At 38.7% G+C, this 16,596-nt stretch overlaps 1 long non-coding RNA gene across 1 annotated transcript in view; it reads right to left on the bottom strand.

Moving 5' to 3' along the window:
• Positions 1 to 6,245: 6,245 nt before the first annotated feature.
• The window catches only part of LOC122456295, a 76,970-nt gene continuing 66,619 nt past the window's right edge, over positions 6,246 to 16,596 (bottom strand). The window contains exons 4-7 of the long non-coding RNA XR_006275134.1: positions 9,623 to 9,699; positions 9,071 to 9,194; positions 8,039 to 8,140; positions 6,246 to 6,489 (exon numbers count right to left, since the gene is read on the bottom strand). This is a non-coding gene — a long non-coding RNA (uncharacterized LOC122456295). The remainder of the gene's footprint in view (positions 6,490 to 8,038; positions 8,141 to 9,070; positions 9,195 to 9,622; positions 9,700 to 16,596) is intronic.

Below are 16,596 nucleotides of genomic sequence, written 5' to 3'. Positions count from 1 at the left end.
TTCATAGGATATTGTTTGTTCCTTTGCTTTTGAGTATAAAACAGGCAACTTTTAGTTAGAAATGGAACTCCACATGGACATAAGAATCTGACTGCAGCACCAAGGTCAAAGGTATTTGAAGTAACTTAGTCAAAACCAACATGCGCATTTGGTAACGAGAATTTGTATTCAATGAGACCATTTATAAAAGTCAAAGATTTAGGAAAGAAAAGAAGAAAGGTATGAAATGTTTGTGAATGAGATGTGCACTTTTAGTGGTTCACAGAGCTAATGCAAACATAATTAACGGTGCAAACAATTTCTTATCACCTTTCTGCAACCTTTAAACATATACTAGCAAATAGTTTGCATTGCTGAGAAATTTACTATGAGAAACAGTGATCACTAAGTGCTTGGAAAATTATTGAAAAAGACAGCCGATACTTAAAGCTGGCACTAGGGAAAAGGCAAACCATGTAAGAGGCCTTTGATACTAGGTCTTTGTCTTTATGCATTGACTGCAGTTCCTGATTTATTTAAGATGGTACAGCTGTAAATAATCTTTCATTCAGAGAATCTTGTCTAGGTGAATGGTTTTTACAGGAGGTTATTTTCATGATGGCCAGGTGTCAGAAGGGATAAGATTCAGGCACCACAACCACAAAAACTTGAATGGCAGACTTTAGAAAAACACTCTCGAAGTTACCAAATAAGGGGATTCTCTTATTTAAGAGTACTCTTTTTGCACTCTAGTCTTCTGTCATAGATGTTTCAGCAAATAGAAGTTCTATCTCCCTGTTACCGAAGGCATGAGAAAACAAGAAGCATGTTGGTTCTGACTAAAGTTACTTCAAATTACTTGGGCTCTGATGCTGCAATCAGATCTGTATGTCCAGATGGAGTTCCATTTCTAGTCTCTGATATGGCACACAGATGCCAAGGGTGAATTCAATTGCAGGGCTGGCACCTTTGTGTTCTTAGTGAATTATTTTCTTTTTACCTAAATTCCTCCATTCAGTTTTTACAAACATACATATTTCTGAATCTGCTCCACTCTGGTGGATTTCAATTTCAAAATATGGAAGAAAAAATAAATTAATTTTCACACCAGAAGGTTTTCATATTCACCAATTATATTATAGAATGTATTAAAATACAATGATACAATAGCAAGTTTATTATTTCTAGGGTACAGTTTGGAATTTTGATTAGTTGTTGTCAGGTTCACTATTAGGAAAACAGACATAGTTTTTATGTGAAAAACTAAGATCAAGACAAAATAAAAAGAAAATTGTGTCAAACAAAGCAATCAACTTACCTATTTTTTGTTGATTAATGCTTTGGATGTGATTTGAGCATCCTAATCCTTTGCTTTTAGCTTCCAATGTATAAGCAAGATACAGGTAAGTTGTTCCTTTTCAGTGACTATGGAAATATCTTTTGCTCTACTTCAAGTGCCCTCTAGCGTGCAGTAACTAAGCAAGTAGCAATCTAAAAGGAAGGATTTTTTTTTTCCTAACAGTCACTCTTCCAAATCCCAAATTAATCTGCAACACTGTTTTCCCTCTCAGAGGGCATATAAACTAAGTTTTCACTGTATTAATTGTTTGTGTATATATAAACAGATCATCTCTTTTATATAAGTGGAGCACTGAGTGACTGTTTGCTTTCAGGTGTTTACTCTGACATACTTTTCAGTCGCATAGAATTCAACAATCTTTTAAATCAGATATGCTAGGGTGCCTTAGGAGTATGTTTCCTACCTACACAGCAAAACCAGAACCAACTCTTTGCCTCCCCCACCGGCAAGTTATATAACCAGCAGCAAAATACACTCATAAGCCAAGATTTTCAAAAATAGGAGCCTAAAGTTAGGCTCCTGAGACTACCGATTTTCATAAGTGCTGAGCACTAACTGGTGCTTCTACTTTTGAAAATGTCTTTAATTCTTTAAGAGGTTGCAGGCAAAAAGGACTTTTATAAAACATATCCTGTAATACATAAAATGATAGATCTAAAATTATAATACTCTGTGGTACAACTGTGTGTACAACCCCAGTTCTGATTAGAGTGTTTGGATAATGCCATAATACACAAATAATAAATAGGTATTGTTTTAGAATCTGTTTCAGGGTTGTTGTTTTTAATTGCTACCTATGCTGTTCAAACAGAGGGACAGCCAAAGAACTACTGATATACACATACAGTGAGGGAGCACCATGGGACTGCATCCTTCCTCAAATCCAAGTCACTAGTTCGGCTACCTGTTCAGCTCATGTGCTGGTTCAAAATACCAAAGCTATGTGGCTGAACATGTTGTGTCAGCCAGTGACAGGAAGCACTGTACTGACTCCAGGCACAATGCTTCTTCTCCACTACAGGAGGAAATCTATGCAGCTAAGCTGTTTAACAGCCACATCAGCAGGATGAAGAGGAGAGAGGTGCCTGACAAGAGATAGAGAGGAAATAGAGGATGAAAAGAAAGCACGTTGAAAGGCTAAAGAACGAACAGGAAGGAACACTGAAAATGAAGAGTGGGAAAAAAAAAGTGTAGTTTAACATGTGGGAAGAAAAGTGAAAAGGACAAAACTTCAATAAGAAAAAAAAGCGTCCATATTTCTTGCAGAATGACAATATTTTCAAACAAACATGTTTTTCAGACTTTTTCTATGAACTGTCACCATAGACCTGACCCTGAAAAGGTATTTAAGCACTTAACTCTCACTCTCCCAGACACATACAGATGCTCACATACAGATCTGAAATTCAGTTTTCTAGGACTTCACGAATCTATCAAATTAATCTTTTGTTCTAACTCCCTTTCCCCCATTTTTCACTCTGAAATGACTGCAGTGCCAGTGTCTTGCTAGAGTTAAGAAGGACTTTGCCATGGATTTTGTGGAGTTTCTAAATAAAGCTACTTTTTTATGGGCCTGTAAACACAATTGGTCTGTGAGCACAGATGCAGCCACCATGTTAAAGGGACACGCTCCTTTAAGACCAGCAGTTGCTGGAGTTGTAGTCTCCAGATAAGGAATATAATGGAGAATGGTCACTTGACTAAGTATCATATGACTACTTGCTGGAGATTATAGAGCAATTCTCCTTGATCAGATTCTGAGTGTAGTGCCTCCATGGGGCCCTGGCAAGACACCTAGGAGATGCACAGGAATGGCTATTCCAGGAGAAGGGCATGTCCTCTCCCTCTTCCTGCTTTCTGGAAGCCAGAAAGTCCTCTCTTGGCTGTTACTTTGATCCTGTTTTGGAAATATCCTTAAGTTAACAGATTCCTAGATTTTAAGGTCAAGTGACCATCATGATCATCTAGTCTGACCTTCTGCACATTGCAAGCCACAGAACTTCACCCACCCACACCTGTAATAGGCCCCTAATCTTTGGCTAAGTTACTGAAATCATCAAATCAGGATTTAAAGATTTGAAGTTATAGATAATCTGCTATTTACACTGGTTCAAACCTGCAAGTGACCTGAAGAGGACCAGAAATGGAATTGTATTTTACCTCTTCAGTTGGTGGGCCTGGCCCCTCACCTGTGTGTAGTGGAGAATGCAAGAATGTACAGCCCGAAGTAGTTCCTGATAGAAGGGGATGGAAAATGAACAATAGATAGCATGTGCTTACAGGCCAGTACTCTGTTACAAAGCCCCTCTGGAATCCCACCCTGCATGTACTGTGTTTGTACCTGAGAAATTCACCTTAAGGATAAAGGGAATTGCACGCATACATTGAAGTGAACTGAAAACTTATAACACAGACAAACCTAAATTTGGCTACTAGGCTCTTTACTAGTTGGACTATCATTCTCAAATGTTGTTACACCTATCAGAAGTGTATTCCTATATACCAAAGTATTGTTACCAGGGCTTTTATTTTTATTTGTTAAAAAAAAAAAAAAACAGTTGAAAAAAGAAGTCAACATATTGCCCATAAAGTGATTGCCCCTATGAATTGCTAATATTGTAGCTCCCAAGGTGATACTGTAATAAGGATTAAGAGGGGACATTGTGGTAAAAATAAGATATCCACTTCCTCTAAATATCACTTTATAATACCTGTACAATAAATATCACTGATGAAAGAGAAAATGCATTATTTAAATCCCCCATGGCTTAAAGCTGAAGTGCTATTTATACAGGACTTTTTTCTTTTTCAGTAAATGGCTAATAGTGTACAGAAACAATCACTTGACTACACAACACACATTTAAATACCTGTTATGGAGGGAACTGAGTAAAATCACCATACAGCCCTTACTAACAGATGTTCTAAGGTCATTTCAAAGCTTAGTAAGTGGAACATATTATAATATTATTAAATGCTTGGTATTGCAACAAAACAAAACAAAAGAGCTGTGGACAAGATACTGTGGATAATAGGACTAGTTCAATTCAGATGGGAGATGATCTGACCCAATGTAATCTTGCAGAATTAAAACAAAACAAAAACAAAAATTTTAGTAATTCAGAGTAAAAGAAGTCAAACAAGTTAGAAGAAGATTACATCACGTTCACGTATAGAAAATGATGTGCCCAATCCAGGATCTGGTATGGGGAAGTAAATGGGAATTACTCATGGATTGGGGCTGCAAGATTATGCCCTGAATTAGAATATTAAATATAGCAAAATTATTTGCTTATGATGTGCACTACAACTCAGTAGCCTCATACAGGCCTAATTCAACTCCCATGGAAGTCAGTGACAAAACTCCCAATGAATTGCTTGGGAATCATATCAGGCCTTCTGTCACTATAACTAGAGAAAAACATGCAGGGTCTGATTCACCATTATGGCAGCTCCAGTTTCCTATTGGTGTAACTCCATTATAATTCACTAAAATTGGAGTAACAGTGATGAATACGACCTATATTTTTAAATTAAAATATCTAATATTCATCAAATATTTATAAGAATATAAAACAATTAATTGTGGCAAACATTGCCTAATAAAGATGAAAGAGAAAATTATCCTTTTGAATTTTTAAGCTGACGAATAAAGACTATTGCATTAATAAGACTTAATTGTATCATTAAATATTTAAAATTACTTTCTCTAATAAATGTTTTTATTTAGCATATTTCCTTTTTTAATCTATTACGTTAGTAACAATCCTATAGAATGTGAGCCAAAAAACCCACACACAAAAACAGCAGCACTGTTTGCATGTCTACCAAAAAGAGTTGCTTATTTCATTGTGCTTTTAGAAGTAATGGGCAAATAAGGAGACATATGTTATCATTCCTGAGACCAGTTTAACTGCAGGAGAGTAAAAATACACTTCCATGAAACTGAACTCTCTGGCTGTAAGCGACAGGTAAGTGCTGTTCTTACACTGAGGATTTTCTGACATTCTCCCATTCTTGCTGAAGCTCCAGCTTGGCTCCACAGATGGTAATAACTAGCATAAGTAAGTCTCCTATGGTAATCTGTGTTTTTACTTCCCTGTCATTGTAACTGTTAGAGTGGGTCTGATCTAGTACTCCCTCCCTTGTTACTGCCAGTACAGAAGCACTAGTATGAGAACAACAATTTGTTTGAAATTTGAAAATTTCAGAAAATTGTCAGTCTACATTCAAGACAATAGAAGGGGCAGTCTATGGAGAGAAACAGCAGCCCATTCCTGCAGATCCAGGCCAGTCCTGCAGAATGCCCTCCTCTTCCTCGCTCACCAATTCCCTCCCTTGAACAATCTCCCTGTCTTGACTCATCTCCCTGCAAGCTGTGTTCTGGATTGGGGATGGAATAGGGAATAGAAGTCTGAGGCAGCATTATTGCCATGTGTCCCCAAAGCTGTTGAGGTTTGTCCATACTTGTAGAATTAAAAAGTCTACCTAACTTCTGATTTTTTTCTCCCTATCTTCATTCTACATATGTACATGCATCCAAATAATCTATGTATATCATAATTTTCCCTTTGAAAAGCTATGCATTAAAATATATATCTGCAGAAACAGTGATTCAAATCAACAAAAGCTAACAAATCAAACCATAATATTTTTTCACAATGGACTTATCATAAAGAGAGGCTGATACATAGTCCTTCAGTGAACACTGTAAGAGTTAAAGTCCACACAAGTAGAATTTCCTTCCTCTTTAGCTGCTCTACTGTCATGACTCATTCTTTCAGTTTTATCATCTTCTTAGAATGCTTTGCTTCTCTAAGATCTTTTAGATATCTCTTTCCTCATTTCCCCCCATTCACCTTCTTTCTATACACTGGCCTTCATTGAGATATTATCCTCCCTCTCTCCCTGCCCCACCCCCTTTGTTTCATCTTATTTATTGTGATCACAGAAAACTGTTTTCTGGCACACAAAAGAACAGGGCTGCTTGCAGAAGTACTGTCATTATGCACTGCAGGTAGTGTGTAGAATATTAAGGAATCATGTAAATCAACTCCCTCAGTCCAATATTGCATGCTTTTGAAAACTCTATAGAATATTCTTCTTTTGCTGAGATCAGTTTACTTCTTTGTGCTTTGGACAACTGTCATCTGCAACAAAATAATATTTATTTTCACGTGGCAGCTGTAGAATACACTGAAGATGTAGAATCTTCCAATTAACATGTATGATACTGCAAATATAAAAGGGGCTATCAACACATATTCTATTACCTATAACTGACAGTCACACTGTAAAGTATCCTTTTTCCTTTAACTGCACAAGTAATAATAGAACTACAAAGAAATAAAGTATCAAGCTTTAACTCCAGTACCTTTCTCTTACCATTGTTCAAAGAACCTATTGATCAGGCTACTTTTCTGTAACCTTTCCAATTAAGTCTGCCAGTAGTGACAAATTCCATATTATGTCATGGAACTAAGACTCAAATGACAGCAGAAATACTGAATGAACTTTCACCTGCATTTTGGTTTCTTTCCTTTCAAGCTGCAAAAGTAACAATGTAAGGATTTTTGTTTCTATTTGGAGAGGCTCATAAAAATGGCAGTGGCCCCGACTTTATAATTAAAATGCTTATTAACACTATCATGAGTGGAGGTTTCTCAGGAAAGGCATTCAGGTCCACCCAAAAATTGATCCCTTACTTGAAAAACATTTGCATATGCATACAATATAGGCAGTATTATGGAGTGTAGTGGGTTAGCATTTGTCTCTCCTCCTCTGGTTCAGTGGGAGGCCACTCCACCTCACTATGTCAAGCTTTGCCCATGGGAATTAGCAGATGAGTAAATGGTTTAAGGCTCAGGCCTTTGGCTGGGTGGAGCACCAAACAGTCTAAAAGTTTCCAGCCTCAGCCAAGTTTCCAGCCCTCACAGGCAGGGTAAATGAGTAGTCTGTGAGCTCTGGCCCTCAGAAAGGGGCAGAGCTGCAATTAGTCTCAGGTCTCCAAGCTCTCAAGCAGGGCGGGGTACCAAACAGTCTAGGAACCCAGGCATCCAGCAAGGCAGAGCACCAAACAGTCTAGGGGCTCAGAAGAGGTTTCTCTGACTTCTGAGGCAGGGCAGAGCAGTAGGCTGTCTATTACCTGACATCTTTTCTCAGGTAGACAGCAGACAAACCCAGGCCTCATGCCCTAAAGTGGGAAGGCTGCCACCCCAGGGGTGGGGTTGCAGGGGGACCCAGAACCACCTGACTCCTCCAGGTCCCAGCCCAGGACCTTAATAGCAGTGAAGTTTTCCACCACTGGGTCAGTGGGGAACCCAGCCACAACACGCTGACTGGGTTTCTAGCAGCAATGCAGCCAGACCGGGGTCGGCTGTCCCTCGGTCACTTCCTCCCCTCCGGGTGTACCTGGATCGGGGAGGGAGGGAACGTGGAAGAGGTCCTCTGTTTCCTGAGAGTAGATGGCCAGCAGCACTCCCAGCAAAGTCCTCAGTGCCTTGATTGGCTGGCAGCTCCAGCAGCTCTGGCCAGTCTTAAGCTTGGCCGGGCTTCTCTATGGTCTCCAGGACCAGGCAGGAAGCATCTATCTCCTTCAGCAGCTGCAGCACAACTGAGCTCCAGGACCTGCCCTTTATATTTCCTGCCCCGCCTCCTAACTTCTGGTGGGAGGGATGGGTATGGCCTGCATCTGCTCACCTGTGCTCAGAAAATGGCCCCTCTCCCGCTCTGGATCAGTGGGAGGCCACTCTGCCTCATTACAGGGAGCTAAAGATACTTCACATCTTGCAGAATTGCTTCCTAAAACACACATTACACTGAATTCAGTAGGACTAAAGTAGTAGTTATCCACATTGTTTGCTTTATAGTTCAATATAGATATGTATTTGGCTTAATGTATGGTTTTCACACCAAACTCTCTGTGAAAGTGCCCTCAGACAGACTTTAGTCTCCAAACCACAAATTGCTGCACACCCTCACTTGGAGTTGTTTCATACATAATTTAAAAATAAATGCAAAAGTGAAGCTAATGTTAACAATGCAATACTATCAAAGACTGACAGTGTAATACTTTGTGTCCTAATGGAATAAGTAGAGTTATCCATAAGGAAATATAAATATGAACTCATGAGATTGTTTGAACACACATGTTTCTACTCATTACAAGTAATCTTAGTGGCCTGCAGGAGTGGCTTCTTTTACAGTAGTTGCAGATAAATATGCTTGACACTATGGACTTGACAGGTTTACATCATTCATGGAAGTGGTACTTCTGATAATGGCATTGTTAAAATACTCAAATTTTAAAAAAATCTTAAATTCATATTGCAAATAAAAATGGGATTAGCAACACATTTGGACCATAAGGCTTTCTTTGGAAATGATCCCTAAATGAAAAACAAAGTAAACTGAAAGATTATTCTTTGGTATGTCTATTTCTTAGCTAGTGGTTCACCCTGTTATATATCATATTTGTGATTTATTTAAAGGCAGAGAAAGGACTCCCAATCTGTTTCATCTTTCCCTTGTCTGTTCCTTTTACCAGACCAGCAATACTTATAACTCTAGATAATTTTGCACAAGAGCAGCCTCATGTTCTGCTTCAATTTTTTCATTACCATGAGGTGCAAGCAGTCTGTAGAAGCAAACAGGCTGGAGATACAGCAAAAGAAGAATTTGGCTGATGAGAAAGTCAGATGGTCATTAGTGACAAAGCTCTTAACATCTCACCTCTATTTGGTGCTCATTGTAAAATGTGTTGGTGGTCTCAGACCTTTGTCCTAGAAGTTAGCTGTTCACATCACAAAACCACCACCACACTGGTGCTGAGTGTTAACCATTTTGGCAGCTTCAGCTGAGAGAACATGGACTGAATTGGAACAGAGACTGAACTCCCCTCTCCCCAGAAGCAGCCTCTCCAGGTCAGGATTGAGGCACACTAGCAGGGCTACATGAACCAGCATTCACTGCTGCTACCCACACTGAACCTGTTCTATGAATAGACAACTCCATTCTCTAGGCCTGTCAATCTGTCACCAAGAGACAATAGAAAGGAAAATTAAAAGGTTATGATGTTTTCTTCTTCAAATATAGGATTAAAGTCATCTCTAAAAAGTGCAGTTGCTTGGATGCTTTCACTCAGATTCCAAAGCCCATTGAGAATGCTAAAACCACATAAGCAAATCAGAATAGGTACCTCTATTATAGCCCAGGATATAAAGATGCAGAGGTGAAAGATATTAATGCAGAAGTGAAAGGAAGAAAACACAGATGTAATTTTACCATTTTGTTTTTCCCTTTGCTGTTGTTGATGGCATTAAAAATGCTAATGGCTCTGGTTCTCCATCTCTGGCTCAGATCTGTCAATGAAGAGAGCAAGGGTTAGTTCCTCTGTCAGTGGCACTGCTCTCTGGAATGACAATTCAGGTAACCCAGTCTCAATTTTTGTCATGCAACTGTGTAAACCAAAGGATCTTAAATTCCACTGGAGAAGAGGGCTTGTGGAAAGTATCCTAAAGCAGAAAAATGCATGGCCCAGTTGAATGTTTCCATCTGTACCCTTTATCTGTAAGTATGGAAAGAAATTAGTGAATGCCACTGTCTACTTTACCCGCAATGACACAGTCTGATGACGTCAATATAAATTGAAAGAAGATCCTGCTGTATTAAAGCAGAATAAAATATTCAATCAGCTGTGTGAGCAGAATGGTGCTTAGTAACTATAAGCCTGACCCTGTGCTCAGCACCTCCCAGGCTCAAGCCCTTTGTGCTCCGACATTTGCAATTCAGTCCCTCTGTAGATTAGGATTGATCTTCCTTGTTTCAGCATGCAAAAGCCTAAACTGTAACCTTGAAACTGTCATTCAGCCCTCGAATATGGCCACAGAAGTAGTGGATGCAGCATCCTCTTGAGAGGCTGCAGAAGGAAAACCAGAGGTTCTGTACCACATACTATATCACATACTATATTTACTAACATACTATATAACAACAGTGGATTTGGGTGTAGCAAGATAGTGCATATATATATGTATGTAATTTGCTTTTTTTTATGAATTAAGAGTATAATGTATTCACATTTTTTTTCTAAAATACATACTGTTTGCATATGCATTTTTAAATGAATTTAAATAGACACTCCAGGCTGCAAAGAGCTAGAAAAACTTCATGGGAATAATCTGCTTACCCTCCCAGGGTTGGAAATGCATCAAGCCTTGCGAGGGAGCAGTGCGACAGTAGCAGACTTACCTAGCTTGTTGCAACATAAATGATAGTCATATTCCTTCTTCCCATGGGGCAGCTGGGGCTTATTGGTGGGAGGAGTGATACAGCCAATGGCCAAGTTGGCTAGTTTCATTACAGACAAAGTGAGTTTTCTACTGAAGTTGATAGAGTTTTTGTGATCAAATGAATCAAGAACTCAAAGCACGCCACAGGAGGTGTGCTCCATGAGGACTCTAGAAACTTCTGTTTAGAGTTCACTGAAACCATAGTAACTTAAAATGACAAAGATCACATAGCCATTCTCAGACTTTTTAAACAAACTTAGCATAGCTTTGGTATGCATCTATATTTTTAATACCAATTGAGCACTTTAGGATTTGCTATTATTTATTTATTCATTCTTCATTTATAATGTAGCAGCACCCACTATACATTTGGTTCTGTGCAAATATATAGGAAGACAAGGTCCCTGACCTAAAGAATTTACAATCTGAGGCTCTAATTCTGTAAATGATTCTGAAGAGGGAGATCACTGCATCCACAAGGAATCAGTTATAGGATTAGTGTGTAAAAATATGGGGAAAAAAACAGGCAAAGGAAGGCAATCTGGTCACTGATTGTTGCAAGAGAGATTTGCCAATGTGCATTTTGCTACCACCGTCATTAGAAGAAACAGAATTTGTGCATACTTTTTAAAGAAACAAGTTCCAATAGGAAAACACTGGACTCCACAGCATTGATTTCCACTCACCAAAATTCTACTACCATTCAGCAAAGGGGCAACAATACTTTTTTTTATCTGATGACCTTGCTGAGACCACATGTACAATTTCATACACAGTTCTTGTTACCTGAGTGTCAGAAAGATTAACAAAAGCTAGAATGAAGAGAGCCCCACAAAATGTTATTTTTTCCTCTTATATCATTTTCTCTAGCCCATTAGGTGGATAAAATAGGTATAGTTTGGCAAACAGCTAACAGTTACTAAAGGTGGCCACAATAACTGCATGCATTTTAAAAAGTGTGAACACCAAGGATTGCCGAGGGAGATGTCAGGGAGATGGGGATGGTGGAGAACTGGTGCAAGTGGGTACAGTGAAATGGAAACATTGAACATTCCAAATTTATCTTTACAAATTAAACAATAATGTTTTAATAGGGGGATCTGATGATTAAATATGCCCTGTACATTTCTAATTTTTCTCATTTCTTTCATGTGTCTTCATCATGAAGTTCATGTACAATATTTTACATTGATAACCAATTTTACAGGACACATTTACCCATTTTCACCATTTTCGTAACATAACCAAAAGTTAGATTTTTCAAGACTTCAGTTAACAGTCAGACTGTATCTTGTAACTTGGCTGAGAAACACTTTCTAGAAAACAATCCAATTTTTTGGCAGATCATCTGACGAGTTCACAACTTTTGATCAAGCCTTACATTATGTATCATCAGTATTCTTTTGTTCACCTAGTACCTACCAATTTTGCTCATCAAAACCTAGTACTGTTAAAAATGTGGAAGAAGGTTGGCATGCTTTGTGGGCTATTTATGAAAACCAAGAACAGAATTTAGCATTAATATACATAAAATGACTAGATATTATGCACCACAGATCCAGATCAGGTTTAGCTTTTTAAACCCCATTGTATAAAGCATTCTCTCACTGAGGGACAGAAAAATTCAGGTGAAGAAATAATTACAAAATAAAAATCTAGTTCAGCTGAGGACATGTAGTATATTAACATTATTTTTATCACAGCAGGTTGTTCATAAATAAGGCTTACATCTATTAATACCATTTAAAAAAACCAACAAGTAACATTCAGACTCTAAATGCAAAATATCAAATGTACTTTATTTCTAGTGCTAAGATAGTTACTAGAGGACTGTAGCCATAACCCTTTATATGCAGTGGTACTTTCACAGTTCACCTGCTAAAAATGTGGGACTGGGTCACTATATAGACTTCAGAACACAGGAAAGACTACAGAATGTGATTTCAGTAGTACTGGGCCAGTAAGTAGGACTATTTGCAAAGCAAGCAACTAATCATGAGGATGGATGTCAGAATCGGGCTGACAATAGATAATGTTATTCCCTTTTCATTATTATAAACCAATGTCCTAAAATTAGCTTAGGATGTATTATGCCACAGGAGAGTGTCTTTTGAAAGAGAGATAAAATCAAGGTCCTGGTTGCTTGTGATAATTAAAAATCCCATGACACTCTATAAGTATACAAAGATACTACCCTAGTGCCATAGGCAAAATCCAACATGTAATTACATCCTGTTTAGTTAAATTCCTTTTGAGGTGTCAAATGAAAAAAAAATGCTTTCACTTCCTGTCCTAACCTTGTATTGCATCCTTGAGCTCTTGAACAGCTGTGTTTTATCCCATAAATGATCCTTGTGTATAGTTTGCATATGAATTTGTTATAATTATGCAGTGTTTATGGATCATATGGGATGACAAGCCATAGTAAAGCATAAGGTCATTACTGTAACGAGTCTGCTGGCTGGTCTTACTGGTCAACAAGAACTGAAGTTCCCACATGATCTGGAAGATTCCTCTTTTCCAGAGAATTTTTTTCCTGCTTGGGTTATTGGAGGAAAAATGCTCATTGAACATTCAGCAAGTTTTATAGCTGTGCTGGAACAAGTCTTAGAGTCTAATTATTGGGGTTCAGTATCTTATTATGAAATTACTGGCTGTTGCCATAATTACATCAATTATTACTACTTTTCTAGGATGATTTGCAGATGGCAATTTTTCTCCATGGCTAATGTGCTATGATCAATGTGCAGCTGTGAGCCAGTGAAATTCATTCAGAAGAGGCACATCCAGGATCAACATTCCCGTTGGATGAGAGTTTTCTATTTATTAATTTCTCTTGGATGCAGTGACATTAATTTTAATGGAGCTATGCCAGTGCACACTGTCTGGGGATTGGGACCAATGTTCTCAGAGTTCACCATAAATGATGATGAACAAATGTTCCTTTAACAGGATGTCATTCTGTTGTCATTAGGCCCACATTCAGGAGTACAGTCAGCTCTCTCCTGCTTGTTCCTCTCCCTGTTCTTTCTTTTCATCTGGCCACCTGCAATGTCAATATACCTGGAAAGGGGAAGGAAGGGAAAAAAACAACACAAAATCAATCCACCGGGGAAGTTTTTTTCCCCTCTGCTGTGCATTGATCTCCCAGAGTTATTTATAGATTGTGACATTCTTAACCGATGCAGTCTTTGTGTTCTTGCCTTTGCTTTGATGTCATCATCATGAAACAGACCTCTATAGTGAATAAAGGAATATTTCATAAAGGCATCATCAAGTGGGAAAACATTCTCCCTTCTGCCCCCTCCACCATGCAGGATTAGACAGTCCTGTCACACAACAGAAATAGCACTTGAGTGACAGCATAAACTCTGATGCTGGATAGCCCTAGTAGAGACAATAATGATAACAAAACATACCACTTCCCTTAGTTATCAAGTATTTAAGGCAGACAATTAAATGATTGCTCTCTGAATAAACAGAAAAGCATGTGTGTGCTTCATGCAATTCTCCAGCTCCTATCTAGTGGATTGCACTCTTCAGATATGTCTCTTTTATCCAAAGAGATTCATTGCTCAACTATTGCGCCAACAACGTGTAACTAGGGTTTTACAGACCCTCAGACCATCTGCGCTGCTTGGCCCTGAGCTCTTCCTTCTCAGCATGATTAATATGCAGTGCCATATCCCAGGATGTGTGGATGTCTGTCTGACTACACCTCATTGATTCACAAGCAGTAGCCAACAGGCAGCATCATGGTTAAAAAGGAATAGCAGGGGTGCAGCTCTTGCATAATGAAGTGAACAGGAGATCAGTCCTTACATACAGACAGTCGTGCAGGAGATTTTTGTGTGAGTTCTTAAAAACAATAGGGTACATTTTAAAGTCTCCCACTTTACAGGTTTGTGTTTGAAATTCCAGCAGTAATTCTCTTCCAAAAAAAGAAAAGAAAAAAAATCCGCTGCTGCAGTGTAGCCCCAGGCTATAAAGAGATTGCTAAGGAAGTGAAAACAGACTCTCTTGCAACACTGCTATTACATAAGGACTGCCAAAGCAAGCCTAGAACTTTTAAGAGATTCTTATGAATATGCTTGGAGTTAGATGGTAGCAGGCTGCGAGGCTGCTGTGACTGACTTGATTGACATGGGACTTTTCAGACATTTTTTGGAATGAAATGGTGGCATTTACACTTTACATGTTGTTTAGCATTAGCAGTAAATTGAAATAGTCTTGCCCCCTAGTGGGTGAAAGTCTGCAAAGAGATTATGCTGCAGGTTAAGTATAATTAATTTACTCAAGTTGTAAAAAGAAAAGGAGTACTTGTGGCACCTTAGAGACTAACAAATTTATTAGAGCATAAGCTTTCCTGAGCTACAGCTCACTTCATCGGATGCATCCACCAAATGCATCCGATGAAGTGAGCTGTAGCTCAGGAAAGCTTATGCTCTAATAAATTTGTTAGTCTCTAAGGTGCCACAAGTACTCCTTTTCTTTTTGCAAATACAGACTAACACAGCTGCTACTCTGAAACCTGTCAAGTTGTAAAGTTACTGTTTAGAATTCAAAGATTATTGATTCAGGACCTAACAGGAGTATACTCCCCACAGCCTGAAAGATAATTATTCCAATTAATGGGACTGATTTAATACTACTAAAAAAATGAATAAAGTTCTTATCTGAGAACATCCTTTGTCTTGTGAAAAATTTCAAATCTCTCTGCACCATGCTGCACCAGAACTTTTATCTTCTGAATGCTTATTGATGTAGGGTTACATCTAAATTTAGCTATAAGTAGGTCTTAGGGCTTACTTCCATCAACATCAAGAAAAGTTTTGCCATATAACATCAATGGGAGTGGGATCAGGCCCTCCCTGAGTCTAAGTAAATTGGTATAAGAGTTTCTTCCAGCCTCTGCCCACCCTTGTGTACAGAAGCAGACTTCCTTTACACTTGCTTAAAATTCCTAATCAATGTGTAACTTACATTACCTTTACATACCATTTCTCAAGTTTTCCCAATAAGCCAAACTCACTGTTGTGGGGAGAGGGATAAGTCAATATTACCCACAGAGGGGGCCAGAAGAAAGGAATGCAAAAAGAAAGAAAGAAAGAAAAACCCCCAAACCGTGACATTGTATAGGTAGAGGTCTATCTTCTTACATCCTCCTGCTACTGGCTTTTTCCTAATATACTCTTCACTTCTTGCTCCTTGGCAAGGATGTTACATTAATTTAGACTCCCTTAAACTCAGAGGTTTGCATTCAGATGTGACATGGAAAGTGGTGAAAATTACACATCAGTAATGGATGTGAATCTAAATTGACCTATCCCCTGAGGGTGCCAAGAAAAAGCCTATCTATATTACAAACTTCAGACCACGTAAGCTATGTTGTTGTACAGACCACAAAGTCTATATATTGCTCAGGTGCATACATAATTGTCTGCCTGCATTGGTGTTGTGCATACTCACTACAAGTGCATTGATGTAAAGCAGGATTCACCACAGGTAGGCATCCCAGAGTACCATGCACCATTGTCCAGCCCAATACTCTTTGGGAATTTTTTGTAGATTTTTGTGGAGATAGTAATGGTTCGCCCAAGGATTTCTGGGAGCTATGGGTCTAGCTCCCAGGGCACAACTTTCTCCATTGCGTAACACATTCCAAATCCTGTAATTTGTGCCATTTTTGGAAAATCCCCCAAAACCTGTGCATTGCTTTTCAGTCTCTTCCATGTCTAACAGCAAGATGGAGCCATAAAGCTCAGCATTATTCTCATGAATATTGTAAGCGCAGCATGAATGATTCTCCTAGATTTTCAGACCTTCAGGAAGTACCACAAGCATTGGGATCACAACAAGGAAGATGAGGATGTCTTTGAGGAGAGTTTGTTGATAGACATAGTGGGAAAAAAATCCAGGTTGCTCATGGCATTCATGAAGTACCTGAAGATATTTCTGGGTCCAAGA

Source organism: Dermochelys coriacea, chromosome 12, assembly GCF_009764565.3.
Source record: "Dermochelys coriacea isolate rDerCor1 chromosome 12, rDerCor1.pri.v4, whole genome shotgun sequence".
Lineage (NCBI taxonomy): Eukaryota > Metazoa > Chordata > Testudines > Dermochelyidae > Dermochelys > Dermochelys coriacea.
Note: the sequence above shows the minus strand (reverse complement) of the source record. Positions and strands in the feature narration are given on the sequence as shown.